The 27,908-nt window shown below is 47.1% G+C and overlaps 1 protein-coding gene across 2 annotated transcripts in view; it reads right to left on the minus strand.

Moving 5' to 3' along the window:
* JMJD1C (jumonji domain containing 1C) overlaps positions 1-27,908 on the minus strand; it is a 438,983-nt gene that overhangs the window by 132,766 nt on the left and 278,309 nt on the right. Inside the window, exon 1 of one of the 2 annotated variants that reach the window (XM_063961823.1) lies at positions 8,363-8,456. The exons of the other annotated variant lie outside the window; for it this stretch is intronic. The gene's annotated coding sequence lies outside the window, so the exon portion shown is untranslated. Of the gene's footprint in view, positions 1-8,362; positions 8,457-27,908 lie in introns of those variants that run through there. 2 annotated transcript variants of the gene reach the window in all.

Below are 27,908 nucleotides of genomic sequence, written 5' to 3' on the forward strand. Positions count from 1 at the left end.
GAATGCCAATAGTCCTGCAGGCCATGTCACTGGCAATTCTGACAAGTCCTCTCCTGCCTGGGATTCCTCCGATGCATCCTTGCGTGTAACGCCTACTGCTGCTGGCGCTGCTGTTGTTGCCGCTGGGAGTCGATGGTCATCCCAGAGGGGAAGTCGTAAGCCCACTTGTACTACTTCCAGTAAGCAATTGACTGTTCAACAGTCCTTTGCGAGGAAGATGAAATATCACAGCAGTCATCCTACTGCAAAGCGGATAACTGAGGCCTTGACAACTATGTTGGTGTTAGACGTGCGTCCGGTATCCGCCGTTAGTTCACAGGGAACTAGACAATTTATTGAGGCAGTGTGCCCCCGTTACCAAATACCATCTAGGTTCCACTTCTCTAGGCAGGCGATACCGAGAATGTACACGGACGTCAGAAAAAGACTCACCAGTGTCCTAAAAAATGCAGTTGTACCCAATGTCCACTTAACCACGGACATGTGGACAAGTGGAGCAGGGCAGGGTCAGGACTATATGACTGTGACAGCCCACTGGGTAGATGTATGGACTCCCGCCGCAAGAACAGCAGCGGCGGCACCAGTAGCAGCATCTCGCAAACGCCAACTCTTTCCTAGGCAGGCTACGCTTTGTATCACCGCTTTCCAGAATACGCACACAGCTGAAAACCTCTTACGGCAACTGAGGAAGATCATTGCGGAATGGCTTACCCCAATTGGACTCTCCTGTGGATTTGTGGCATCGGACAACGCCAGCAATATTGTGTGTGCATTAAATATGGGCAAATTCCAGCACGTCCCATGTTTTGCACATACCTTGAATTTGGTGGTGCAGAATTTTTTTAAAAACGACAGGGGCGTGCAAGAGATGCTGTCGGTGGCCAGAAAAATTGCGGGACACTTTCGGCGTACAGGCACCACGTACAGAAGACTGGAGCACCACCAAAAACTACTGAACCTGCCCTGCCATCATCTGAAGCAAGAAGTGGTAACGAGGTGGAATTCAACCCTCTATATGCTTCAGAGGTTGGAGGAGCAGCAAAAGGCCATTCAAGCCTATACAATTGAGCACGATATAGTAGGTGGAATGCACCTGTCTCAAGTGCAGTGGAGAATGATTTCAACGTTGTGCAAGGTTCTGATGCCCTTTGAACTTGCCACACGTGAAGTCAGTTCAGACACTGCCAGCCTGAGTAAGGTCATTCCCCTCATCAGGCTTTTGCAGAAGAAGCTGGAGGCATTGAAGAAGGAGCTAAAAGGGAGCGAGTCCGCTAGGCATGTGGGACTTGTGGATGCAGCCCTTAATTCGCTTAACAAGGATTCACGGGTGGTCAATCTGTTGAAATCAGAGCACTACATTTTGGCCACCGTGCTCGATCCTAGATTTAAAGCCTACCTTGGATCTCTCTTTCCGGCAGACACAGGTCTGCTGGGGTTGAAAGACCTGCTGGTGACAAAATTGTCAAGTCAAGCGGAACGCGACCTGTCAACATCTCCTCCTTCACATTCTCCCGCAACTGGGGGTGCGAGGAAAAGGCTCAGAATTCCGAGCCCACCCGCTGGCGGTGATGCAGGGCAGTCTGGAGCGACTGCTGATGCCGACATCTGGTCCGGACTGAAGGACCTGACAACGATTACGGACATGTCGTCTACTGTCACTGCATATGATTCTCTCAACATTGATAGAATGGTGGAGGATTATATGAGTGACCGCATCCAAGTAGGCACGTCACACAGTCCGTACTTATACTGGCAGGAAAAAGAGGCAATTTGGAGGCCCTTGCACAAACTGGCTTTATTCTACCTAAGTTGCCCTCCCACAAGTGTGTACTCCGAAAGAGTGTTTAGTGCCGCCGCTCACCTTGTCAGCAATCGGCGTACGAGGTTACATCCAGAAAATGTGGAGAAGATGATGTTCATTAAAATTAATTATAATCAATTCCTCCGCGGAGACATTGACCAGCAGCAATTGCCTCCACAAAGTACACAGGGAGCTGAGATGGTGGATTCCAGTGGGGACGAATTGATAATCTGTGAGGAGGGGGATGTACACGGTGATATATCGGAGGGTGAAGATGAGGTGGACATCTTGCCTCTGTAGAGCCAGTTTGTGCAAGGAGAGATTAATTGCTTCTTTTTTGGGGGGGGTCCAAACCAACCCGTCATATCAGTCACAGTCGTGTGGCAGACCCTGTCACTGAAATGATGGGTTGGTTAAAGTGTGCATGTCCTGTTTTGTTTATACAACATAAGGGTGGGTGGGAGGGCCCAAGGACAATTCCATCTTGCACCTCTTTTTTCTTTTCTTTTTCTTTGCATCATGTGCTGATTGGGGAGGGTTTTTTGGAAGGGACATCCTGCGTGACACTGCAGTGCAACTCCTAGATGGGCCCGGTGTTTGTGTCGGCCACTAGGGTCGCTAATCTTACTCACACAGTCAGCTACCTCATTGCGCCTCTTTTTTTCTTTGCGTCATGTGCTGTTTGGGGAGGGTTTTTTGGAAGGGACATCCTGCGTGACACTGCAGTGCCACTCCTAGATGGGCCCGGTGTTTGTGTCGGCCACTAGGGTCGCTAATCTTACTCACACAGCTACCTCATTGCGCCTCTTTTTTTCTTTGCGTCATGTGCTGTTTGGGGAGGGTTTTTTGGAAGGGACATCCTGCGTGACACTGCAGTGCCACTCCTAGATGGGCCCGGTGTTTGTGTCGGCCACTAGGGTCGCTAATCTTACTCACACAGCTACCTCATTGCGCCTCTTTTTTTCTTTGCGTCATGTGCTGTTTGGGGAGGGTTTTTTGGAAGGGCCATCCTGCGTGACACTGCAGTGCCACTCCTAGATGGGCCCGGTGTTTGTGTCGGCCACTAGGGTCGCTAATCTTACTCACACAGCTACCTCATTGCGCCTCTTTTTTTCTTTGCGTCATGTGCTGTTTGGGGAGGGTTTTTTGGAAGGGACATCCTGCGTGACACTGCAGTGCCACTCCTAGATGGGCCCGGTGTTTGTGTCGGCCACTAGGGTCGCTTATCTTACTCACACAGCGACCTCGGTGCAAATTTTAGGACTAAAAATAATATTGTGAGGTGTGAGGTATTCAGAATAGACTGAAAATGAGTGTAAATTATGGTTTTTGAGGTTAATAATACTTTGGGATCAAAATGACCCCCAAATTCTATGATTTAAGCTGTTTTTTAGTGTTTTTTGAAAAAAACACCCGAATCCAAAACACACCCGAATCCGACAAAAAAAATTCGGTGAGGTTTTGCCAAAACGCGTTCGAACCCAAAACACGGCCGCGGAACCGAACCCAAAACCAAAACACAAAACCCGAAAAATTTCAGGCGCTCATCTCTAGTTGCCACGTTCTTGACCATTTCTCAAGCCTAGCTAGGTCATCAATCATTTGTTTTACCCCTCCCGGTGTGTCTACCCTGTTGCATATCTTTGTATCATCTGCAAAAAGGCATACCTTCCCTTCAATACCATCTGCAATGTCACCAACAAAGATATTAAAGAGAACTGGACCAAGTACAGATCCCTGGGGTACTCCACTGGTAACATTTCCCTCCATAGATTGCACTCCATTAACTACAACTGTCTGTTTCCTATTCTGCAACCAGGTTCTTATCCATTTAACTGTTTATAATCCACCCCCACGCTTTCAAGTTTATTTAGCAGTCTGCGATGTGGGACAGTGTCAAATGCCTTACTAAAGTCTAGATATGCTACATCTACAGCTCCCCCTTGATCTATTATTTTTGTCACAGAGTCAAAAAAGTCAATAAGATTTGTTTGGCATGATCTATCACCAGTAAATCCATGCTGGTTTGGATCCTGTAAGTGGTTTGATATAAGATATTCCACAACTCTTTCTTTTAATAGTTTTTCCATTATTTTCCCCACTACTGATGTAAGGCTTACTGGTCTGTAGTTACTTGCTTCTTCCTTGCTTCCACTTTTGTGCAGTGGAACTACATTTGCTCTTTTCCAGTCCTCTGGAATGGCACCTGTATTATAAGTGCCAGAATCAAATTATCTAATCATATGACGCACAGTAATATGTTGGCACTATGAAATGGATAATGTATCTAAGCTTATAATTAATTTCACTTTGAATAAAAGGTTTATAATCCTGTTACCAGATAAGTGAATGGTTAGAAAATTGAACAGTTAGTTTATATTTGATAAATAGGTGCCTACAGAAAAAAATCTGACAATAATATCTGTATATAGCAGCAAGAGCTTATGGTAAACTAGTGCTCGATGGCAGACGCAAAACAGCAAATGCTTAGAATCATAAAGAACTTCTCAAAACAGCTGTTGTGTTTGAGATTGTGCTTTGTGGTATCTTTAGCTCCCTGTAGACCGAAGATGGACAAAGTAAATTCAGCCCCTATGCTATCAATCCACCTCCATACTGATATTGGCAGGTATGTCTACCACTAAGTGGTGCTAGGATCACGCACATTTGTGTCCACTAAGCATTCACTTAAAACGAAAAGATGTTTTTCTGAGCATGGTTTCAAAAAGTATGCTTTACAAACAGCAGCACCTTCCAGGATAACATGATTCACCATAGGTCAATGGTATTCTGATGGTAATTTCAAGATACAGAATTTTGCCAACTCTAGTGGCTGGTATTCATCCAAAGGTCATATGACTACTGGCCCTATCTGTAGATGCAGGCTGCATATGAATGAAAGACTTCCACTGCTGTTTCATATTATCCAGAACAACAGATAGTGTATAGGAAAAGCAAATCTTTAATACTCAATATATAGTTATCTTTTAATGTTGAGTGGAGCTTTCCAACACCAAAAGAAATTATCATATGTATGTACAAGCGGTAGTTTACAGATATGTACCAAACAATAAAAAATGAGTTGATTAAAGTAGTTCATGATAATTAGAAAAACTTCATTGTGAAGGCAAATACCCAGACATGCCTTCCGCCATAATAGTTTATGGCCCTTTGAAACCTCTCAAAATTCTGCAAATCTGCCCAGTTGCTGTGAACGCACTATACCTATGCACACACAAAACTACTAGTAGCTCATATAGAATATATACTGAATTCGTAAATATAGCTGAGACCTGCAATGTTTCTTTAAAGCAGGTCAGGTCATCTTATCGCTACCCGGCTTTTGTGAAACTACAAGTCTCAGCATGCACTGCCAAACCTTTGCTATTAGAGAATGCTAAAACTGTGGCTGGGCATGCTGGGATGTGGTTTCACATCAGCTGGAGAGACACAGGTTGGCCAGGCCTGCTTTAGACCAATGTTTTTTGAGCAACAGGTAGCCCAAGAGTCGTGACACTCCCAAAGAGTTTAAACATAGCCCTCACAACTGTGTGTAATTTCATGACATACAGTCTTTTGGGGCGAGGGATTCAAATCTTGACATCAGCATGTTACGCCATTCCAGAATGGCACATTTTGCCACTACCGTAAGTCCCTGATATGTTAGCAGTCAGGCATTGCTGGTTCTTCCCACACAGCTGAATTCCTCCTATGCAGGAGGCCATTGGTTACTAGTAAATAGTTTTCTCCGAAGTGTGACTATGCAAAAGTCAACCAGCTTTCGATTGCTCAGATATGTGCCACAACTTAAGAGATGGCTTAAGTTCAAAAGCCAAATTTATTTTTTTAGATATACACAGTATTTTATTTTACTGACAATTTACGCAACTGTAGTACCCGCTTTAAACACCAAAGATTAATTTTTTTTGCAAATACAATCATTTCTACTGAAACGTTCCAAAACTCTATTATTAGGTTTACAATTTGAAGGACAGCCCAACTTTTACTGCAAGCGTAAGCATTGCTTACACATAACGTCAAACGCGATCATGTTTGACATGAAGTGTCGCTGGTGTTTTCCTAAAGCCAGCAGGTAACCTGCACAAGTTTTCTGGAATGGATCACTTTGACACCATGTACAGGCCAAGCTCTAGTCTACTCTAATAACTCAAAACATCAAGACATTGGAACAGCCCATTCATTGCACTCAATATACAATTACTACTTGGAAGACATTCGTGCATTGCACAAATAAGATGGCTCAACTGGTTCTTGTTTTTTTTCTTTATTGTTTTCAGTTATGCTCACAGGTAACAGAGTCCTAATGAGGACAACTCCACTTGGACAATAATCTCATTTTGAAGCAAGCAGGCTCAGAGACTCATCTGTCTAGAATGCCAACAGTGGAGGAGCTCATGCAATGCTGAATTATTTAGCACTATGGCCCTCATTCCGAGTTGTTCGCTCGCTAGCAGATTTTAGCAGCATTGCACACGCTAGGCCGCCGCCCTCTGGGAGTGTATCTTAGCATAGCAGAAGTGCGAACGAAAGATTAGCAGAATTGCTACACTGCGATCAGCTCAGCCCGTTCCGTTCCTGGTTTGACGTCACAAACACGCCCTGCGTTCGGTCAGCCACTCCCCCGTTTCTCCAGACACTCCCGCGTTTTATCCTGGCACGCCTGCGTTTTTCCGCACACTCCCAGAAAACGGTCAGTTTCCGCCCAGAAACACCCACTTCCTGTCAATCACACTCCGATCACTTCAACGATGAAAATTCTTCGTTCGGACGTGAGTAAATCTACTAAGTTTTGTGCTAAAATACATGTATGCGCATTTTTGCCTTAATCGCTCCGTTGCGAAAATAGTCAACGAGCGAACAACTCGGAATGACCCCCTATGTCCAAGTAGATTTTTTCTCTGTCATAGGTTCACTGCCTATGTCTCAGTGCTGCATTTGACAGATTCCTATTGAAATTGTCATAAGGTGGTTGATTTCAGCAACAGAAAAAGGATACAAGGTATTAAGGACTGATGATGTAAATATTATCCATTAGTGTATTTTTATAAACAAAAAAAAGAAACCCACACGAGAATACCTTAATATCTGCATTGTAAATACAATGAAAGAACAACTATTTGCTTTGTGTACCCTGTAAAGTAATAAAGTGATTGAGCTTAGATGGCAAGTATTGATATTATTGTGAAACACGTAACATAATTGTCCCTTTGAGCCCTTTCATGACTAAAGTTCACACAATAAAAAAATCACTTCCTTTGTCGAGTCCGTGTGCGTATTCTGGATTGTAGTGTCATATGACATGCAAGTATGAGTGATCAAACTCTATGCTAAATAACCACTGCCAACTATAAAATGAGCAACCTTTAAAAAGTGTGTGTGTGTGTGTGTGTGTGTGTGTGTGTGTGTGTGTGTGTGTGTGTGAATATGCTGCCGGATTAAGTCTCTCAATATCACTATTTAAAATGTAGACACTATGGGACTAGAAAGGCAGATCTATCCATTTCATGGGCACTTTTTTTTTAATCTTGAGCTCAATGCCAATTAATGGCACCGTGAACTGGATAGATCAAATGCAATGAGTTTAAAGTTTAATCAAGTCTTGTATGTATAAAGGTAAATGCAAGCCACAATGAGACATAGGGGTTGTGGCATGATGGTGGCATTTGAAAAACCCTGATTACCGGCAGAATTTAAAACCGCAATACTATTAGGTGCAAAACAAACCTGGTTCTGCACTTAACAGTATTGCTGTTTTAAATTCTGAAGGCAAAAAACGTAGGTACTCGGAGGCTATTACATGCAGCCAATCAGTAACTAAACCCTGTTATGGAGGAGATGAGATAGGGAGGTGATCGTCCTTATGCCAATCTTGTTTGATGGTGCTTTGACCAACTATTGCATAGTAGCCTTTAATTCTTAATCCCACCTCCCCCATCAATAATACCCAACTCCAATCTGTCTAGTTATTCTGCTACCTATATAAGTGTCAGTACAGCATCCTGTTTGGGCCTCCAGCTGCAACACATTCCATTGACATGAGTAAAAACATACAGAGCAAGCCTCCATGAAAGCCAAGGGAAACCGGCGGCCCCAGACACAGAACAAGTCAGCCAGTGATGCAAGCGCTGTATTACATGGCACAGGAAATGCAGATCAGAGCTGACATGTGCTCCATTCCAACATGTGAAACTAGCCTGTTCCTACCATGATACGCACATACAGACGACCCTATCACCCAGGATACTCCAGTCTGGCCCTTGCCTGTCTGTGCCCACCCTGCCTGCTCTACAGGATTATATGTGAAAGCCATTTTATCTGTGAGCAGCCAGACATGGATGGACTCATCAGACTATGCTAAACCTGAGTCACATGAACAGCAGCACAGGGAGAGCACCAGCTGGTCCACTGATTCCGAATCCTCGTATATCATCACATACAGGCCCGGAAAGGGTTAACAGCGACTGTCAGACTGGTACATTGTATCTCATCCACAGCGGCTCCGAACACTGACCTAGATCCAGATAGAACACAAGAGATTACCTGCTCTCCGGACCGGCATGCAGCCACAGGGCAGCCAGGAGGGTGAGGACGGGAGGGGTGGGTGTGCTGTGGGCACAGGGACACAGGAGAGGGGGGGAAGCCGGATCACAAGTCCCTGCTCAGTGAGATCGTGCTCAGCGCCGAGATCTGGGTCATGGTCACCAGGAGGATCGGGTCCCGGGAGGCCGCTTACATAAAGCCGGCTGCAGCAGAAGGAGGAGGGGGGGAGACGGCTCCTAGTGACCGAGAGGGGGAGGTGGGGTCCTCCCCGCAGGCATTGCTGGGGCTTCCCGGGGAGTCGCAGTGCTGAGTGCTGCCGAGGAAGGATGGCGGATCTCGGGGTGGAGGAGGCGGAGTTGCTGCTGGAGGAGGAAGGGAGGGTGAAGCGGCTGCTCAGCCCAGGGCGAGCTCGGGGGGGCGGGATTGTGTGCAGCTAATCTGCCGTCACAGGTGCTGATGGAGTCACTTCCAGAGCGGCTCGCATTACTCATTACTCACACTGACTGGGGGCCTGAAGCTCTGTCCCTGGCTTAGGTCAGACACATCTCACTGTCCCTGTACTCGGTTCCTCAGAGAGATGAGAAGCGGTGTAATGTATTACTGTGCTCACATTCTGATTGCACTAGCTCAGCAAAATAATCTATAAATCCTATCCACTATATGTACTAAGGCCAACATGGCATACACACAGTCACCAGCCTCAGCACAGCAGCACTCCAGGGACTGGACTATCACAACATAAGGATCTCTAGTCCTATCCACTATATGTACTAAGGCCAACATGGAATACACACAGTCACCAGCCTCAGCACAGCAGCACTCCAGGGACTGGACTATCACAACATAAGGATCTCTAGTCCTATCCACTATATGTACTAAGGCCAACATGGCATACACACAGTCACCAGCCTCTGCACAGCAGCACTCCCAGGGACTGGACTATCACAGCATAAGGATCTCTAGTCCTATCCACTATATGTACTAAGGCCAACATGGCATACACACAGTCACCAGCCTCTGCACAGCAGCACTCCCAGGGACTGGACTATCACAACATAAGGATCTCTAGTCCTATCCACTATATGTACTAAGGCCAACAGGGCATACACACAGTCACCAGCCTCTGCACAGCAGCACTCCCAGGGACTGGACTATCACAGCATAAGGATCTCTAGTCCTATCCACTATATGTACTAAGGACAACATGGCATACACACAGTCACCAGCCTCTGCACAGCAGCACTCCAGGGACTGGACTAGCACAGCATAAGGATCTCTAGTCCTATCCACTATATGTACTAAGGCCAACATGGCATACACACAGTCACCAGCTCTAAACAGCAGCGCTCCAGGGACTGGACTATCACAACATAAGGATCTCTAGTCCTATCCACTATATGTACTAAGGCCAACATGGCATACACACAGTCACCAGCCTCTGCACAGCAGCACTCCAGGGACTGGACTAGCACAGCATAAGGATCTCTAGTCCTTTCCACTATATGTACTAAGGCCAACATGGCATACACACAGTCACCAGCCTCTGCACAGCAGCACTCCCAGGGACTGGACTATCACAACATAAGGATCTCTAGTCCTTTCCACTATATGTAAATCACTGGGATCAGTATGAAATACCTACAATCAAAATCCCGACTGTCAAAATCCCAACAACAATTGACAGACGGTCAAAATCCCGACAAGGTCAAAATACTGTACTGTGTCCTCTCGCATGGCTCGCTGCGCTCGGCACACTATTATATTCCCCCTGGTCCACTGGGTGGTAAAGTATGAACAGGCTGGTTTCAATTAAAAAAAATCAAACTCATGTCGACCTTTTGACCTGTCAACATTTTAAATGTCAGTATTTGATCGTGACAGTATTTTAAATTTTGGGATTTTGACCATGTCGGGATTATGATAGTGGGTCAATGGTTGTCGGTATTTTGATTGTAGGTAAATTGACCACATCCCAAATCACCCGTCTCTGCACAGCAGAACTCCCAGGGACTGGACAGGAACAGCATAAGGATCTCCAGTCCTTTCCACTCAGGGGCAAACGCAGGATTTACTGAAGGGGGTTTCGGTTTTGCACACATATACTGTACATAGCACACCACACACATTCGCATTGCATACACATGCATACTGTAGCACACCGCACACACATACATACTGTGTACATAGCACATCACACATACATACTGTAGCTCACCACACACATTGCATACATACATACACATACATGGAACACACACACATATATACATTATCTGGCACACCGCACAAACACACACATTGCAAGCACACATACACGTGTATACATAACACACACCACACACACACACATACTGTATCCATAGGACACCACACGCATATAAATAGCACACATTGCTCACACATACATAGTACACCACACACACATCATACTACACATCGTACAACACACACATAATACACATTGCAAAATCATACATAGAATACCACACACACACATACATAGCACACCACACACATTGCACACACATACATAATACACCACACACATAATATACATTGCAAAATTATACATAGCATACCACACACACACACACACACACACACATAATTACCTGGCGGCCCCTGCATTTCAGATTGTGCGGACGAAGGAGCAGCTGTGGGATGAGCATGCACAGCAACTCCGCACCTCTCCCGTCCGTGACATTTTGCTCTGCTGGTCAAAGCTCTCTGCCGCGGTCGCGATTGCGGAGGCGATCACGGTTTATTTTGAGATGAAGACACAGCTGTCTCCATTCTCTGGAAACAAGAATCTGATCCATCGGGGGATTTCTGGGTACTCATAAACCCCCCGTGTGCGCCACTGCCACTATATGTACTAAGTCCAACAGCGTACATAGTGTCACCAGCCTCAGTACAGCATAAGGGTCTCTAGTCCTTTCCACTATATGTACTAAGCCCAACATGGCAAACACACAGTCACCAGCCTCAGCACAGCATCAGGATCTCTAGAACTTTCCACCATAGAGACTAGCACAGCATAAGGATGTCTACTCCTTTCCATTATATGTACTAAACACAATGAGTGGAATTCAATTGTTTGGAAAGTTGGTTGAGTGTCTGTTTTTCCTGTCTATTAGTAAAAAAACAGACAACCAACTGACTTTTCAAACAATTGATTACCCCCCAATAAGTCACCAGCCTCTGCACAGAACTCCCAGGGACTCTCAATACATAGTGATCTCTATGGGTCATAAACTATAAACTCTAGTGTGACATGATTACCGAGAATCTATATCATACACGCAATTACAAATGTAGGAATCTTGTGTATCAGTATACGCACAACGTGGTTTCCAACTTGAAAAAAATGATCCAACCAATAGAACTGGAACACCATTCTGGCCCTCACCCTAATCACTGCGGCAGAGTGCACATAGGGGGTGATTCAGAGTTGATCGCAGCAGCAAATTTGTTAGCAGATGGGCAAAACCATGTGCACTGCAGGGGGGGGGGGGGCAGATATAACATGTGCAGAGAGAGTCAGATTTGGGTGGGGTGTGTTCAAACTCAAATCTAAATTGCAGTGTAAAAATAAAGCAGCCAGTATTTACCCTGCACAGAAACAAAATAACCCACCCAAATGTAACTCTCTCTGCACATGTGATATCTGCCCCACCTGCATTGCACATGGTTTTGCCCAACTGCTAACAAATTTGCTACTGTGATCAACTCTGAATTACCCCCATTTGTATTCATACCGGAGAGACACCTGACACCTAGAGCTTCCAAGCTAAAATCTCATTCCCACAGCCATTATTACACTAGTACAAGCACAGTAAACAGGTCTGACATTACTACCCAATGTCTGCAGTGTCAGCATATCCACTTGTATTATTACTTGCACTGCCTCTGCGCTGTTCAAAAAACGAGTTTTATGGTAAGAACTTACCTTTGTTAAAACGCTTTCTGCGAGGTACACTGGGCTCCACAAGGATTGGACAATGTGGTGTAGAGTAGGATCTTGATCCGAGGCACCAACAGGCTCAAAGCTTTAACTGTTCCCAGAATGCACAGCGCCGCCTCCTATATCACCCCGCCTCCCAGCTCAGTTTTTAGTTAACCAGCCCAAAGCAGTAGCAGGAAAAGAGACGACAACGGTTACTAGCCACATACACCACACTCTCACGACAGGAGGAGAAGTGTCAGCGGCTAATGCCATACCAACCCAAAGAAGCTAAGTGCGTCAGGGTGGGCGCCTTGTGGAGCCCAGTGTACCTCGCAGAAAGAGTTTAAACAAAGGTAAGTTCTTACCATAAAACTCGTTTTCTGTTGCGGGGTACACTGGGCTCCACAAGGATTGGACAATGGGGATGTCCTAAAGCAGTTCCTTATGGGAGAGGACGCACTGTAGTGGGCACAAGAACCCGGCGTCCAAAGGAAGCATCCTGGGAAGCGGCAGTATCGAAGGCATAGAACCTTATGAACATGTTCCCTGAGGACCACGTAGCCGCCTTGCACAATTGATCAAGGGTCGCACCACGTTGGGCCGCCCAAGAAGGTCCAACAGACTGAGTAGAATGGGCCTTAATGTGATCAGGAGCAGAGAGACAAGCCTTTACATAAGCATGTGCAATCACCATTCTAATCCATCTGGCCAGAGTTTGCTTGTGAGCAGGCCAGCCACGTTTGTGAAATCCAAACAAGACAAAGAGAGAATCAGATTTTCGAACAGAAGCAGTTTTCTTCACATAGATACGGAGAGCCGGTACCACATCCAAAGACCGCTCTTTGGGAGACAAATCAGGAGAGACAAAGGCCGGAACCACAATCTCCTGATTAAGGTGGAACGAAGAAACCACCTTAGGTAAAAATCCGGGACGAGTCCTAAGAACCGCCTGGTCACAGTGAAAAATTAGATATGGGGAACTACAAGACAAGGCAACCAGATCCGACACTCTTCTAGCAGAGGCAATAGCCAGCAAGAGCACCACCTTAAGGGAAAGCCACTTAAGGTCAGCTGAACCAAGAGGTTCAAATGGAGGCTCCTGCAACGCCTCCAAAACCACCGACTAGTCCCAGGGAGCCACAGGCGGGACATAGGGAGGTTGGATACGCAACACACCCTGAGTGAAAGTATGAACATCAGGTAAAGTCGCAATTTTTCTCTGAACCCACACCGACAAGGCAGAAATATGAACCTTGAGGGAGGCCAGACGAAGGCCTAAATCTAGGCCTTGCTGCAGAAAAGCTAAAAGTTTGGCTGTACTAAACTTGGAAGCATCATAATTGTTAGATGCGCACCAAACACAGTACGAATGCCAGACCCTATGATAAATCCGAGAAGAAGCCGGTTTCCGGGCCCGCAACATAGTTTTAATGACCCCTTCAGAAACCCTCGGCCCCTCTGAGCAAGAGGCACCTGTACTACGACTCCTGTATCCAGGAGGGTCTGTACCACAGAGAGTAGAGTTTTTGCGTTTGTCTGGTCCAAAGGGAAGTCTGTCTGGTAAAATCGATGAGGGGGTCGGTATTTGAAGGCTATGGCGTAACCTCGTGTGACGACTTCCCGTACCCAGGCATCTGAAGCGGTCTTCAACCATTCCTGGGTATACCCTAGAAGCCGGCCCCCCACCCTGGGATCCCCAAGGGGGAGGCCCGCCCCGTCATGCGGCAGGCTTATCGGTCTTGGCAGCTGGCTGACGGGCAGCCCAGGCTCTTTTGGGCTCCGGCTTACCAGGTTTGGAAGTGCGGGCCTGCTTATGGTACGCCTGACCTTTTGCTTTACCTGAAGGACGAGAGGGGCGAAAGGACGTACCTTTAGCCTTCGACACAGAAGGTGCGGTATTAGGCAGACAGGCAATTTTGGCAGTAGCCAAGTCAGCCACAATCTTATTTAAGTCCTCCCCAAACAGAATATCTCCCTTAAAAGGGAGTACCTCCAGGGTTTTTCTAGAGTCCAGATCCACAGACCAGGATCTCAGCCACAATATCCGGAGAGCCAGGACTGATGTAGTAGAGGCCTTGGCGGCTAGGATACCGGCATCAGAAGCTGCCTCTTTAATATATCGAGAAGCTGTGACAATATATGACAAGCATTGTCTAGCATGGTCAGAAGAGATTTCAGCTTCTAACTCCAAGGCCCATGCTTCAATAGCCTCTGCAGCCCATGTAGCTGCAATAGTGGGCCTTTGTGCAGCACCCGTGAGGGTGTAAATCGCTTTCAGACAACCCTCCACACGTTTATCCGTAGGCTCTTTTAGAGACGTGACGGTAGTGACAGGTAGAGCTGAGGAAACCACCATCTGGTTTCTTAGGAGGAATGGATGGCTCGGGATCATCCGTAATCTGCAGAATTAACTTAATAGCCTCCAAAAGATCAGGAACATCCACATGTGAACTACCCTCCCCATCAGCCGTATCAGAGTCAGAACCTGAGGGGTCAGTGTATGTGTCGTCTTCATCAGACGAGGTGTCGGTGACAGCAGTGGATTGTGAGGAGATAAGCGCTCGCTTAGAGGACCTTTTGGACTTAGTCGAGCGTTGGTCAGACTTTTTAGTAGTCAAGGACTGGTTCAACTTCTTGAATTGAGCAGATAAATCATCCGCCCACGGCGGGTTAGCTGCAGGGACCACATACGGTTGTACCGGCATTGGGGGTCCCATAGGGGGAGTTAGTTTATAAACTAGCGTATGCAGAAGCGTGGAAAAAGCGGCCCACGGTGGGTCAGTATGTGCCTCCGTTGCCACAGTCCCACTGGGGGGTAAGGAGCCCCCAGCTGCTATATTCTCCTCATATGGCCCCGTGGCGTCAGCAACACCGGCAGTGTGTTCAGCCCCAGAACCGTTACCTTCAGATGCAGACATGATATAACTTGCAGTATGAGGTAACACAGTACAATTATCAGCAGCACTATACCTCTGAACCCAAACCCCTGCGCAATGTATTCAGCACTAGCAGAGATAAAGGAGAGCTATGGTGACTAAATCACAGAGAAAAATACGTAATACAGTATATCTTTGTGAAAATCCTATATTAGATAACACCTGACGCACCAAGCCCCCTCAGGTTATGGAATATAGGGATAGCAGGTTGAGTGAAAGACACGAAATGGACACCACTCAGCTATCAAATGCACACACAGAAAGTCACAGTTTGTACAATGCAGAGGTTATTACTGACAATAATACTGCACTGGACTAGCTTACACAGCTATATAACAATAGATATAACAGTACACAGTAAGAACTGGATGTATATCACAGGGTAATTGTACTATAAAACCCTGACTAAATGCACTCTTTCTTAACTATCACTGTCTAAAAAGGCAGGTAGAATACTGAAGTGTCATGTAAAGGCACAGCGCTGACAACCAGGCGGCTTTACATAGGAGGATTTGCCCAAGCAGTCCCAGGAACAGTGAGATGAGGGATAATGGTGCCGCAGACACTGACAGGGAGTGAGGAAAAGACAGATATGCAGCTCCAGGGCGGGAACACTTGCTAGAAATGGCGCCCTGGGGCTGGGGGAGGGGCTTCAGGTCTAAGCCTTATCCCCTCTGCTGGCAAAACCACCGGGTACTGTGGGCGATATAAGACTTGGTTTAGAGAGAAAACCTGACCTGCGCCCATGCCCTGGTGATCTAGTGGGATCGCCTGTACTGCCACAGTGTCCACCGCCAGCGCCCGGCCCGCCTCCCACTGACCGCGCCGGATCGCGATAAAGACCAGGTCCCGCAAGCGGGACCCACTTACCACCTCCCGATGCGCGGCCACGCGATCCTGGAGAGCCCCAGCCGTGTGTGTCTAACGTGAAGAAAACCGGAGCCTCCGCTGTAGGTACCCGGCAACCAGGGCTCGGGAGTGTACAGCGCCGCTGGGGAGGGGTGTAGTACGGTATGCCGGCGCTCGGGCTCCCGGCAACCAGCATACCGGCGCCGGGAGCCCGACCGCCGGCATACCGACAGCGTGGCGATCGCTAAGGAGCCCCTTGCGGGCTCGCTACGCGCGCCACACTATTTTATTCTCCCTCCAGGGGGGTCGTGGACCCCCACGAGGGAGAATAGCTGTCGGTATGCCGGGTGTCGGGATAATGTGCGCCGGGATCCCGACATTCGGCATACTGAAGACCACCCCTGGGGAGAGCCGGAGCTGCAGCAGTGAATGTCACAAGACATTTACCATCGCTGCTGCCCTTGAAGTCTTCACTTTTTACCTCATAAAAAGCTTTTCTTAGGGCTGCTTGGAGCAGCCCCTCTGTTAAGTGCCTGCTTACTGCAGCACCAACTGACAAACTGAGCTCCTGTGCTGGGAGGCGGGGTGAAATAGGAGGCGGCGCTGTGCATTCTGGGAACAGTCAAAGCTTTGAGCCTGTTGGTGCCTCGGATCAAGATCCTACTCTACACCCCATTGTCCAATCCTTGTGGAGCCCATTGTACCCCGCAGCAGAAACTCAATTTAATGTATTGTTAAACCCAATGAGATCCATGTGGTGACCTGCACTGACTGCCCAACACAAACAAAAATGAGACCCAGTCTGAATTTCAAATGTGGTGTCATTGCCATTTAAATGTCTGTTAATATAGCATGTCAGACACATCAGTGGGTCTAATGGGCCCTACACACTGGCCGATTACACTGAAAGATATGAACGATCATGTTTCATTAATGAACGAGATATCGTTCATATCTTTCAGTGTGTATGCACCAACGATGAACGATGCGCGGCCCCGCGCTTGTTCATTGTTGGTGCCGGTTCGTTTATGCCTGCAAGCCAATATGGACAATATCGTACATATTAGCATGCAGGGCTATGGGGCCAGGTGACATGGGGAGTCAAGAAACTTCACTCCCCCCGTCACTGAGTCGGCCGTCGGGCACCTCGGCGCCCAATTGGGCCCTAAAGGTCTAACTAACAATGGTATACAGTAGCTATGTGTGGATTTGTTTGATATGCCAATTTTAAGGATCACAGTCCAGTATGGTCACATGTCCCAAAGCATATCAAAATCAAACCTGCACTGGACTATCAACCGTAATCTATTGCTCTGCTGCCATTCTTGTGTGTCTGTCTAGATCAGCGATTTCCAGCCATGTGGTGATGGGACCATCTGTTACAATTCATTTCCGAGGTGAAGCAGGTAAGGACATCGGCAAGATGTATTAAAATCTTGTCTGTCGATGCGGTGCAGTGAAAACTACCCCCTCCGGTGATGCCCTCCTGAGCACACAGCGCATCAGCTCAGTGCTGATGTGCTGCCTCCCTGCCCGGCCGGCTCCTCTACACATGTGCGGGATCTCGCTACTCATGCAAGATCCCCTGCGCAGTCTGGAGCTGGCACCCGCCACAGCCAGGCACAGCTCTGTCCCTGCTGTGGAGATAAGGCATCACCACCTGCAGCTGTAAAAATTGATAGCTGCAGGTGTCAGAATGATACATTGCCAATGCATATTAGTGTGCTATCTTATAGATAGCAGCACCAACATGGGCATACCGGCACATTCATACATGGGGAGAAGCGTTATAGTGCACTAAGGCCCAGATTTATCAAGCCTTGGAGAGTAATAAATTGCACGTGATAAACTACCAACCAACCAGCTCCTAACTGCCATGTTACAGGCTGTGTTTGAAAAATGACAGTTAGGAGCTGATTGGTCAGTACTTTATCACCATGCAATTTATCACTCTCCAAGGCTTGATAAATCTGGGACATAATGTGTGCTGACACAGCTTCTCCCCCGTAATGATGAATCATACAGTTACCCCCCTGTTTCAGTACCATAGGGGACACTAGCAGTTGTGGGATTAACTAGAATGCAAACATAGGGCTCTCCTGTATTTTTAGCAATTTAATCCACAAAAGCTTCTGTCCCAGGTGTTCACCGACTGTTCATGTGCTATTAGAACAAACTTCAGACATTGGTGGTGGTGGGTGGGGTCCTGTTTACAGTGTATGTAAACGGATGGTATTCTGTTGGTCTGAAACATCCTCAGTTTTGGCGTGGGCGGGGATTGAATAACCTGCAGCAGCCAATCAGACCATTGGAATGTTCGCATCAACAGGACAGGTCAGTGACCTATCCACTCTGTGATAGTGTCAGTGAGGTCAGGGCTGCATGTGACATGAGGTGGAGAGCAGGGGATAGTAGTGTTACATTATGGAATAGCAGGGTAGAGATGTGAGGCTCCTCTTAAGATGGGGTGTCAAAGCCCTCCTATATGTAAATGACAGTTAACACATCCAATTTAATTAAATAGCAGAGAGGATACCAGCAAAGCAAATTATGATTGAGGTCCTGCTAAACTTAATGGTCATCTGTGAGAATGCAATTACCTAAAAATTACAGCACTGCCCTTGTAATACAATCTTCCTAAGTAACACTTCTGTACCTGACCTGTAGGTAGCAGAATACAGAATTCTGTAACCCCTGCAGCAGATGTGAGAATGGGTGCCCGCTGCAATTTAATCCACCAGAGACAAAAATACAATTGTCTGTTAATTATATTCTTAGAAAACTTTGTTGTTGCTAAATTATAGTCAAACCTTTTTTTTTTTCAGTATGTTTAAATGAAAGTTTCCCAACTAGAGGGTGGAGAGCAACATTTGTCTAACTGCCAACCGTGCTCTAATAATAAAACATATTTCCCTATCTATATTACCAGAAAATAAATATGAAGGACAATAGCATAGTGTACTATGCAAATCATATTATTGCAGGCACAGACATAATGACACCTGGGAAAACTCTGGCACTTCTCAAGAGCCGTCTCCTACACCTTGCACTATTATACGTACTAAACCAGTATATATATATATATACATACACACACACACACTGCTCACAGACATCAGGAATAAGGAAATGCTGACGAAAAAGATGGAGATAATAGAATTAGTGTGACGAAAGCCATAGTTCAGAGATGGAACTTAAATGAAAACAAAATCACTGGCTATGATACAATTTTATGGAAGGCCAGGAGTTCTATGGTTAGGAATTCAAAGTCTTTTATAAAGAACAGTATTAGATTGACTACTAGGCTACAACTATGCGATTCATTAGAATGCTCACAGAGCTACTTTGGTGCAATTTGTATTTACAATGTTTTGGTGATGTGTTGTTACACGGGGGTGCAGTCAATTTACCGACAATCAAAATCCAGACAAGGTCAAAATACCAACAGCAATTGACCGACGGTCAAAATGCCGACATGATTTTTTCATTGAAACCGACTTGTTCATACTTTACCATCCCAGTGGAACTGGAGGGGGAATATAATAGTGTGCCGAGCGCAGCGAGGCACCGTGCCCGAAGCATGGCGAGCGCAGCAATCCATGCGAGGGGACGCAGTACACTTATGTGGTGTCCATGTCGACATACACACAAAAAAAATAAGAATTTACTTACCGATAATTCTATTTCTCGTAGTCCGTAGTGGATGCTGGGGACTCCGTAAGGACCATGGGGAATAGCGGCTCCGCAGGAGACTGGGCACATCCAAAGAAAGCTTTAGGACTATCTGGTGTGCACTGGCTCCTCCCCCTATGACCCTCCTCCAAGCCTCAGTTAGGATACTGTGCCCGGACGAGCGTACACAATAAGGAAGGATCTTGAATCCCGGGTAAGACTCATACCAGCCACACCAATCACACCGTACAACTTGTGATCTGAACCCAGTTAACAGCATGATAACAGAGGAGCCTCTAGAAAAGATGGCTCACTACAGCAATAACCCGATTTTTTGGTAACAATAACTATGTACCAGTATTGCAGACAATCCGCACTTGGGATGGGCGCCCAGCATCCACTACGGACTACGAGAAATAGAATTATCGGTAAGTAAATTCTTATTTTCTCTAACGTCCTAAGTGGATGCTGGGGACTCCGTAAGGACCATGGGGATTATACCAAAGCTCCCAAACGGGCGGGAGAGTGCGGATGACTCTGCAGCACCAAATGGGAGAACTCCAGGTCCTCCTCAGCCAGGGTATCAATTTTGTAGAATTTTACAAACGTATTTGCTCCTGACCAAGTAGCTGCTCGGCAAAGTTGTAAAGCCGAGACCCCTCGGGCAGCCGCCCAAGATGAGCCCACCTTCCTTGTGGAGTGGGCATTTACAGATTTTTGGCTGTGGCAGGCCTGCCACAGAATGTGCAAGCTGAATTGTACTACAAATCCAACGAGCAATAGTCTGCTTAGAAGCAGGAGCACCCAGCTTGTTGGGTGCATACAGGATAAACAGCGAGTCAGTTTTCCTGACTCCAGCCGTCCTGGAAACATATATTTTCAGGGCCCTGACAACGTCTAGTAACTTGGAGTCCTCCAAGTCCCTAGTAGCCGCAGGCACCACAATAGGTTGGTTCAGGTGAACCGCTGAAACCACCTTAGGGAGAAACTGAGGACGAGTCCTCAATTCCGCCCTGTCCGAATGGAAAATCAGATAAGGGCTTTTTCAGGATAAAGCCGCCAATTCTGACACGCGCCTGGCCCAGGCCAGGGCCAACAGCATGACCACTTTCCATGTGAGATATTTTAACTCCACAGATTTAAGTGGTTCAAACCAATGTGACTTTTGGAACCCAAAAAACTACATTGAGATCCCAAAGTGCCACTGGAGGCACAAAAGGAGGCTGCATATGCAGTACCCCTTTTACAAACGTCTGAACTTCAGGGACTGAAGCTAGTTCTTTTTGGAAGAAAATTGACAGGGCCGAAATTTGAACCTTAATGGACCCCAATTTCAGGCCCATAGACACTCCTGTTTGCAGGAAATGTAGGAATCGACCCAGTTGAATTTCCTCCGTCGGGCCTTACTGGCCTCGCACCACGCAACATATTTTCGCCAAATGCGGTGATAATGTTTTGCGGTTACATCCTTCCTGGCTTTGACTTCATCCGGAATGCCTTTTTTCCTTCAGGATCCGGCGTTCAACTGCCATGCCGTCAAACGCAGCCGCGGTAAGTCTTGGAACAGACAGGGTCCTTGCTGGAGCAGGACCCTTCTTAGAGGTAGAGGCCACGGATCCTCCGTGAGCATCTCTTGAAGTTCCGGTTACCAAGTCCTTCTTGGCCAATCCGGAGCCACGAATATAGTGCTTACTCCTCTCCATCTTATCAATCTCAGTACCTTGGGTATGAGAGGCAGAGGAGGGAACACATACACTGACTGGTACACCCACGGTGTTACCAGAGCGTCTACAGCTATTGCCTGAGGGTCCCTTGACCTGGCGCAATACCTGTCGAGTTTTTCCCAACGGTTTATAATCATGTGGAAGACTTCTGGGTGAAGTCCCCACTCTCCCGGGTGGAGGTCGTGCTGAGGAAGTCTGCTTCCCAGTTGTCCACTCCCGGAATGAATACTGCTGACAGTGCTATCACATGATTTTCCGCCCAGCGAAGAATCCTTGCAGCTTCTGCCATTGCCCTCCTGCTTCTTGTGCCACCCTGTCTGTTTACGTGGGTGACTGCCGTGATGTTGTCTGACTGGATCAACACCGGCTGACCTTGAAGCAGAGGTCTTGCTAAGCTTAGAGCATTGTAAATGGCCCTTAGCTTCAGGATATTTATGTGAAGTGATGTCTCCAGGCTTGACCATAAGCCCTGGATATTCCTTCCCTGTGTGACTGCTCCCCAGCCTCGCAGGCTGGCATACGTGGTCACCAGGACCCAGTCCTGAATGCCGAATCTGCGGCCCTCTAGAAGATGAGCACTCTGCAACCACCACAGGAGGGACACCCTTGTCCTTGGTGACAGGGTTATCCGCTGATGCATCTGAAGATGCGACCCGGACCATTTGTCCAGCAGGTCCCACTGGAAAGTTCTTGCGTGGAATCTGCCGAATGGGATTGCTTCGTAGGAAGCCACCATTTTACCCAGAACCCTTGTGCATTGATGCACTGAGACTTGGCTCGGTTTTAGGAGGTTCCTGACTAGCTCGGATAACTCCCTGGCTTTCTCCTCCGGGAGAAACACCTTTTTCTGGACTGTGTCCAGGATCATCCCTAGGAACAGAAGACAAGTCGTCGGAACCAGCTGCGATTTTGGAATATTGAGAATCCAATCGTGCTGCCGCAACACTACCTGAGATAGTGCTACACCGACCTCCAACTGTTCCCTGGATCTTACCCTTATCAGGGAATCGTCCAAGTAAGGGATAACTAAAATTCCCTTCCTTCGAAGGAATATCATCATTTCGGCCATTACCTTGGTAAAGACCCGGGGTGCCGTGGACCATCCATACGGCAGCGTCTGAACTGATAGTGACAGTTCTGTACCATAAACCTGAGGTACCCTTGATGAGAAGGGTAAATTTTGACATGAAGGTAAGCATCCTTGATGTCCCGAGACATCATGTAGTCCCCTTCTTCCAGGTTCGCAATCACTGCTCTGAGTGACTCAATCTTGAATTTGAACCTCTGTATGTAAGTGTTCAAAGATTTTAGATTTAGAATCGGTCTCACCGAGCCGTCCGGCTTCGGTACCACAACAGTGTGGAATAATACCCCGTTCCCTGTTGCAGGAGGGGTACCTTGATTATCACCTGCTGGGAATACAGCTTGTGAATGGCTTCCAAAACTGTCTCCCTGTCAGAAGGAGACATCGGTAAAGCCGACTTTAGGAAACGGCGAGGGGGAGACGTCTCGAATTCTAATTTGTACCCCTGAGATATCACCTGAAGGATCCAGGGGTCTACTTGCGAGTGAGCCCACTGCGCGCTGAAATTCATTGAGACGGGCCCCCCACCGTGCCTGATTCTGCTTGTAAAGCCCCAGCGTCATACTGAGGGCTTGGCAGAGGCGGGAGAGGGTTTCTGTTCCGGGGCAGAAATGAGGAACCTTTTGCCCGCTTGTCCACGAAAAGACTGCGCCTGATAATACGGCGTCTTCTCATGTTGAGAGGCGACCTGGGGTACAAACGTGGATTTCCCAGCTGTTGCCGTGGCCACCAGGTCTGAAAGACCGACCCCAAATAACTCCTCCCTTTAATAAGGCAATACTTCCAAATGCCGTTTGGAATACGCATCACCTGACCACTGACGTGTCCATAACCTTCTACTGGTAGAAATGGACAACGCACTTAGACTTGATGCCAGTCGGCAAATATTCCGCTGTGCATCACGCATATATAGAAATGCATCTTTTAAATGCTCTATAGGCAAAAATATACTGTCCCTATCTAGGGTATCAATATTTTTAGTCAGGGAATCCGACCACGCCAACCCAGCACTGCACATCCAGGCTGAGGCGATTGCTGGTCGCAGTATAACACCAGTATGTGTGTAAATACATTTTAGGATACCCTCCTGCTTTCTATCAGCAGGATCCTTAAGGGCGGCCATCTCAGGAGAGGGTAGAGCCCTTACAAGCGTGTGAGCGCTTTATCCACCCTAGGGGGTGTTTCCCAACGCACCCTAACCTCTGGCGGGAAAGGATATAATGCCAATAACATTTTAGAAATTATCAGTTGTTATCGGGGGAAAACCACGCATCATCACACTCCTCATTTAATTTCTCAGATTCAGGAAAACTACAGGTAGTTTTTCCTCACCGAACATAATACCCCTTTTTGGTGGTACTCGTATTATCAGAAATGTGTAAAACATTTTTCATTGCCTCAATCATGTAACGTGTGGCCCTACTGGAAGTCACATTTGTCTCTTCACCGTCGACACTGGAGTCAGTATCCGTGTCGGCGTCTATATCTGCCATCTGAGGTAACGGGCGCTTTAGAGCCCCTGACGGCCTAGGAGACGTCTGGACAGGCCCAAGCTGAGTAGCCGGCTGTCTCATGTCAACCACTGTCTTTTATACAGAGCTGACACTGTCACGTAATTCCTTCCAACAGTTCATCCACTCAGGTGTCGACCCCCTAGGGGGTGACATCACTATTACAGGCAATCTGCTCCGTCTCCACATCATTTTTCTCCTCATACATGTCGACACAAACGTACCGACATACAGCACACACACAGGGAATGCTCTGATAGAGGACAGGACCCCACTAGCCCTTTGGGGAGACAGAGGGAGAGTTTGCCAGCACACACCAGAGCGCTATATATATACAGGGATAACCTTATATAAGTGTTTTTCCCCTTATAGCTGCTGTATCTTTAATACTGCGCATAATTAGTGCCCCCCCTCTCTTTTTTAACCCTTTCTGTAGTGTAGTGACTGCAGGGGAGAGACAGGGAGCTTCCCTCCAACGGAGCTGTGAGGGAAAATGGCGCCAGTGTGCTGAGGAGATAGGCTCCGCCCCCTTATCGGCGGCCTTATCTCCCGTTTTTCTATGTATTCTGGCAGGGGTTAAATGCATCCATATAGCCCAGGAGCTATATGTGATGCATTTTTTGCCATCCAAGGTGTTTTTTATTGCGTCTCAGGGCGCCCCCCCCAGCGCCCTGCACCCTCAGTGACCGGAGTGTGAAGTGTGCTGAGAGCAATGGCGCACAGCTGCAGTGCTGTGCGCTACCTTGTTGAAGACAGGACGTCTTCTGCCGCCGATTTTCCGGACCTCTTCTGCCTTCTGGCTCTGTAAGGGGGCCGGCGGCGCGGCTCTGGGACCCATCCATGGCTGGGCCTGTGATCGTCCCTCTGGAGCTAATGTCCAGTAGCCTAAGAAGCCCAATCCACTCTGCACGCAGGTGAGTTCGCTTCTTCTCCCCTTAGTCCCTCGATGCAGTGAGCCTGTTGCCAGCAGGTCTCACTGAAAATAAAAAACCTAAACTAAAACTTTCACTAAGAAGCTCAGGAGAGCCCCTAGTGTGCACCCTTCTCGTTCGGGCACAAAGATCTAACTGAGGCTTGGAGGAGGGTCATAGGGGGAGGAGCCAGTGCACACCAGATAGTCCTAAAGCTTTCTTTAGATGTGCCCAGTCTCCTGCGGAGCCGCTATTCCCCATGGTCCTTACGGAGTCCCCAGCATCCACTTAGGACGTTAGAGAAAAATGGAAAACTCAAGTCAGCATTTGACCTGTCGACATTTTACATGTCGGTATTTTGACCTTGTCGGTATTATAAATGTAGGTATTTTGTCCATGTCAGGATTTTGACCTTATCGGGATTTTAACCGACGCTTAATTGCTGTCTGGATTTCAACAGTCGGGATTTTGATTGTAGGTATTTCATACTGATCCCGTTACACAAATTGTGTCAGTAAAACAGGAGTGAAGAATAGTCCTTTGGCAGCTCTGAGGTGGAGAATGTGACCAGAGTGGTTCTAGACATAGAACTACCACTGTTACTAGGGGATGCAGGTAGTATGCCAGCACTGGGGATGTCGACGGTCATGTGACCGATGCTGGAATCCCAACACCAATCGGGATCTTAGCACCAGAACACTGAACGCCGACATCCCAAGGGTATGTACTGGGGTCCCTGTTAGTAGGGTTAGGACCCAGGGGAGGCTTGGGGGAGGGGTGTCAGGGTTATCCACTAAAAGGGGGGGGGGGGATTGTCAAGACATGACCAAGTCATTCCGCCACCCTGATTGGACTACTAGGGAAGAGTGCCTGCCAGCGATTTTACACCCCTTATGCAACGAGCATTCCTCTTGGCAACGAGCATTCCCCATGGCAGTGAACATGGATGCCAGAGCATGAAACTTCTGGCAACGAGCATGACACCCAGCACGTGAAACCCCTGGCAATGAGCATGACACCCAGCGCATGAAACCCCTGGCAACAAGCAGCTAATGTTTAGGTTGTTTTGCCTTTTAAATGGATTACCGCTTTAAAATTATGGGCAGGCTCGCCAGAATTACTGCAGAGCATGCAGCACTTTACGTGCCTAAACCCAGTGCATTTGGGCGTGACAAGTGCAGATAGTAATGGGCATCCGCGACTGTGAAGAACAATGGAATATCGGCAGTAAGGCGCTCATTACTTATGGCAGGCAAAAATTCTGCCCATGTAATTTTGGAGCAAGTGGGCAATCTTAGTGGCATGTGAAAGGTCTAAGGTCTCGAATGATTCCTTTTGAGAGTTTAGGAAAGATTTTAATTAATGTTATTATATATGTATAATACGTTTATTATTATTTACTATTACGCTGAATACTGATGTGATGCTACATTCCTCTTTGGATAGAAATAACTAAGATTAAGGAGTCATTTTCTCCATAGATAACAAATATAGAGTGACGACTGATGCTATTATTACATTTTATTTATATGGTGCCACAAGTGTTTCACAGCGCCCAGACATCACAACAATACAGGGTACACACAGCTTAACATTACAGTAACAGAAAAACTAAAACAGAGCACAGGTAACAATTCTCAGTACACAATACAGCTGAGATGTAAGGAAGCAAAGGAGTAGTCGTCATACTACTAGGGGCAGGCAACCACTGGAAGAGATAAACCATAATGAGTGAGAGGAGATGCAGGTATAGACATTCGCTACGTAGACTGTAATTGTAGTGTGAGAGAAGAGGGTTGTGGGAACAGGAAGGAAGAGGGTCCTGCTCCAAGGAGCTCACAATCTATGGGGTGGTGGGAGACAGACAGGTGACATGAGGAGTGAGCAAGTGAAAGGCAGCCTGATGGTAGGAAGTAAGCGAGGCATAGATGGCCAAGGCTTGAGGTAGTGGGTTGGGAGAGTGGCCTTGAAACTAGGTTATGCAGAAAGGTTCGCTTTGATGAACAGATGGGTTTTCAGTACCCCAATAAGCATTCCCAAGGAACCCCAATCCATGATATGAAGCAGAACACTGCAGTTTACTGTCTATTGCAAATGATGCAAAGAAAATGGTCATCAGAACGTGTGTGTACATGTATGCGCACATTATTGTTTGGCATATCAGTATTTAAGCTTAAGAATGACCACTTAATGAGTAATTTATCAGAGTGTGAGTGTGTGTGTAAGAGTGTGAGAGAGAGAGAGCCCTAACTTACTGAGAAGTTAAATATTTAGCTTTGTGGGGCTGTCTTTATCTCACGCAAAAGGTATGAAACAGTCTTCGGATTTATAATACCTTCAGGAGCCACCTTCAATGCCTGGTACTATCAGTCTCCTACAGATTCCAAGTGTTCAGTGAGCTGCACTTAGCTAACAGTCTGACCTTCAATTACTATCTCGGCAGGAAGCCTGCTGAAGGCTTGTTGTGCAAGAAACACTGTGTCCTCTGCTGTACAGTAGATTGCGGAAAGCAGAGTTTTAGTGCACCATAAAAATGGATTCTCATATGGATTATAAATACTCAGTCCAAGGGACAATGGGAAATATTCATGCAGTGACCGTTTACATGCTGCACACAATGTACATTTGGAACACCGCTGAACCAGGTCACACATCAAACAGCTGGGTCTGTTCAGTTCATTGTGCACCTCCAGCAACAACCAACAGAACACCTGCCTATTATGGGGCATTTGTTGCCTGAGGAAAAGTTGGAAGATCGGGTTTTCATTCGTCACACTGTTACATTACAAACTATTGTTACTGCAGACTGACTTTCATTTATGAGACAGCTTTAGCACGTTGCAGCTTCCCCATATGTGTCATCTTTTCTAGGCATTGCCTACTCCGCCCAGGGTAAACTATGAAGCGCACACA

The sequence above is a fragment of the Pseudophryne corroboree genome, chromosome 3, assembly GCF_028390025.1.
Source record: "Pseudophryne corroboree isolate aPseCor3 chromosome 3, aPseCor3.hap2, whole genome shotgun sequence".
Taxonomy (NCBI): domain Eukaryota; kingdom Metazoa; phylum Chordata; class Amphibia; order Anura; family Myobatrachidae; genus Pseudophryne; species Pseudophryne corroboree.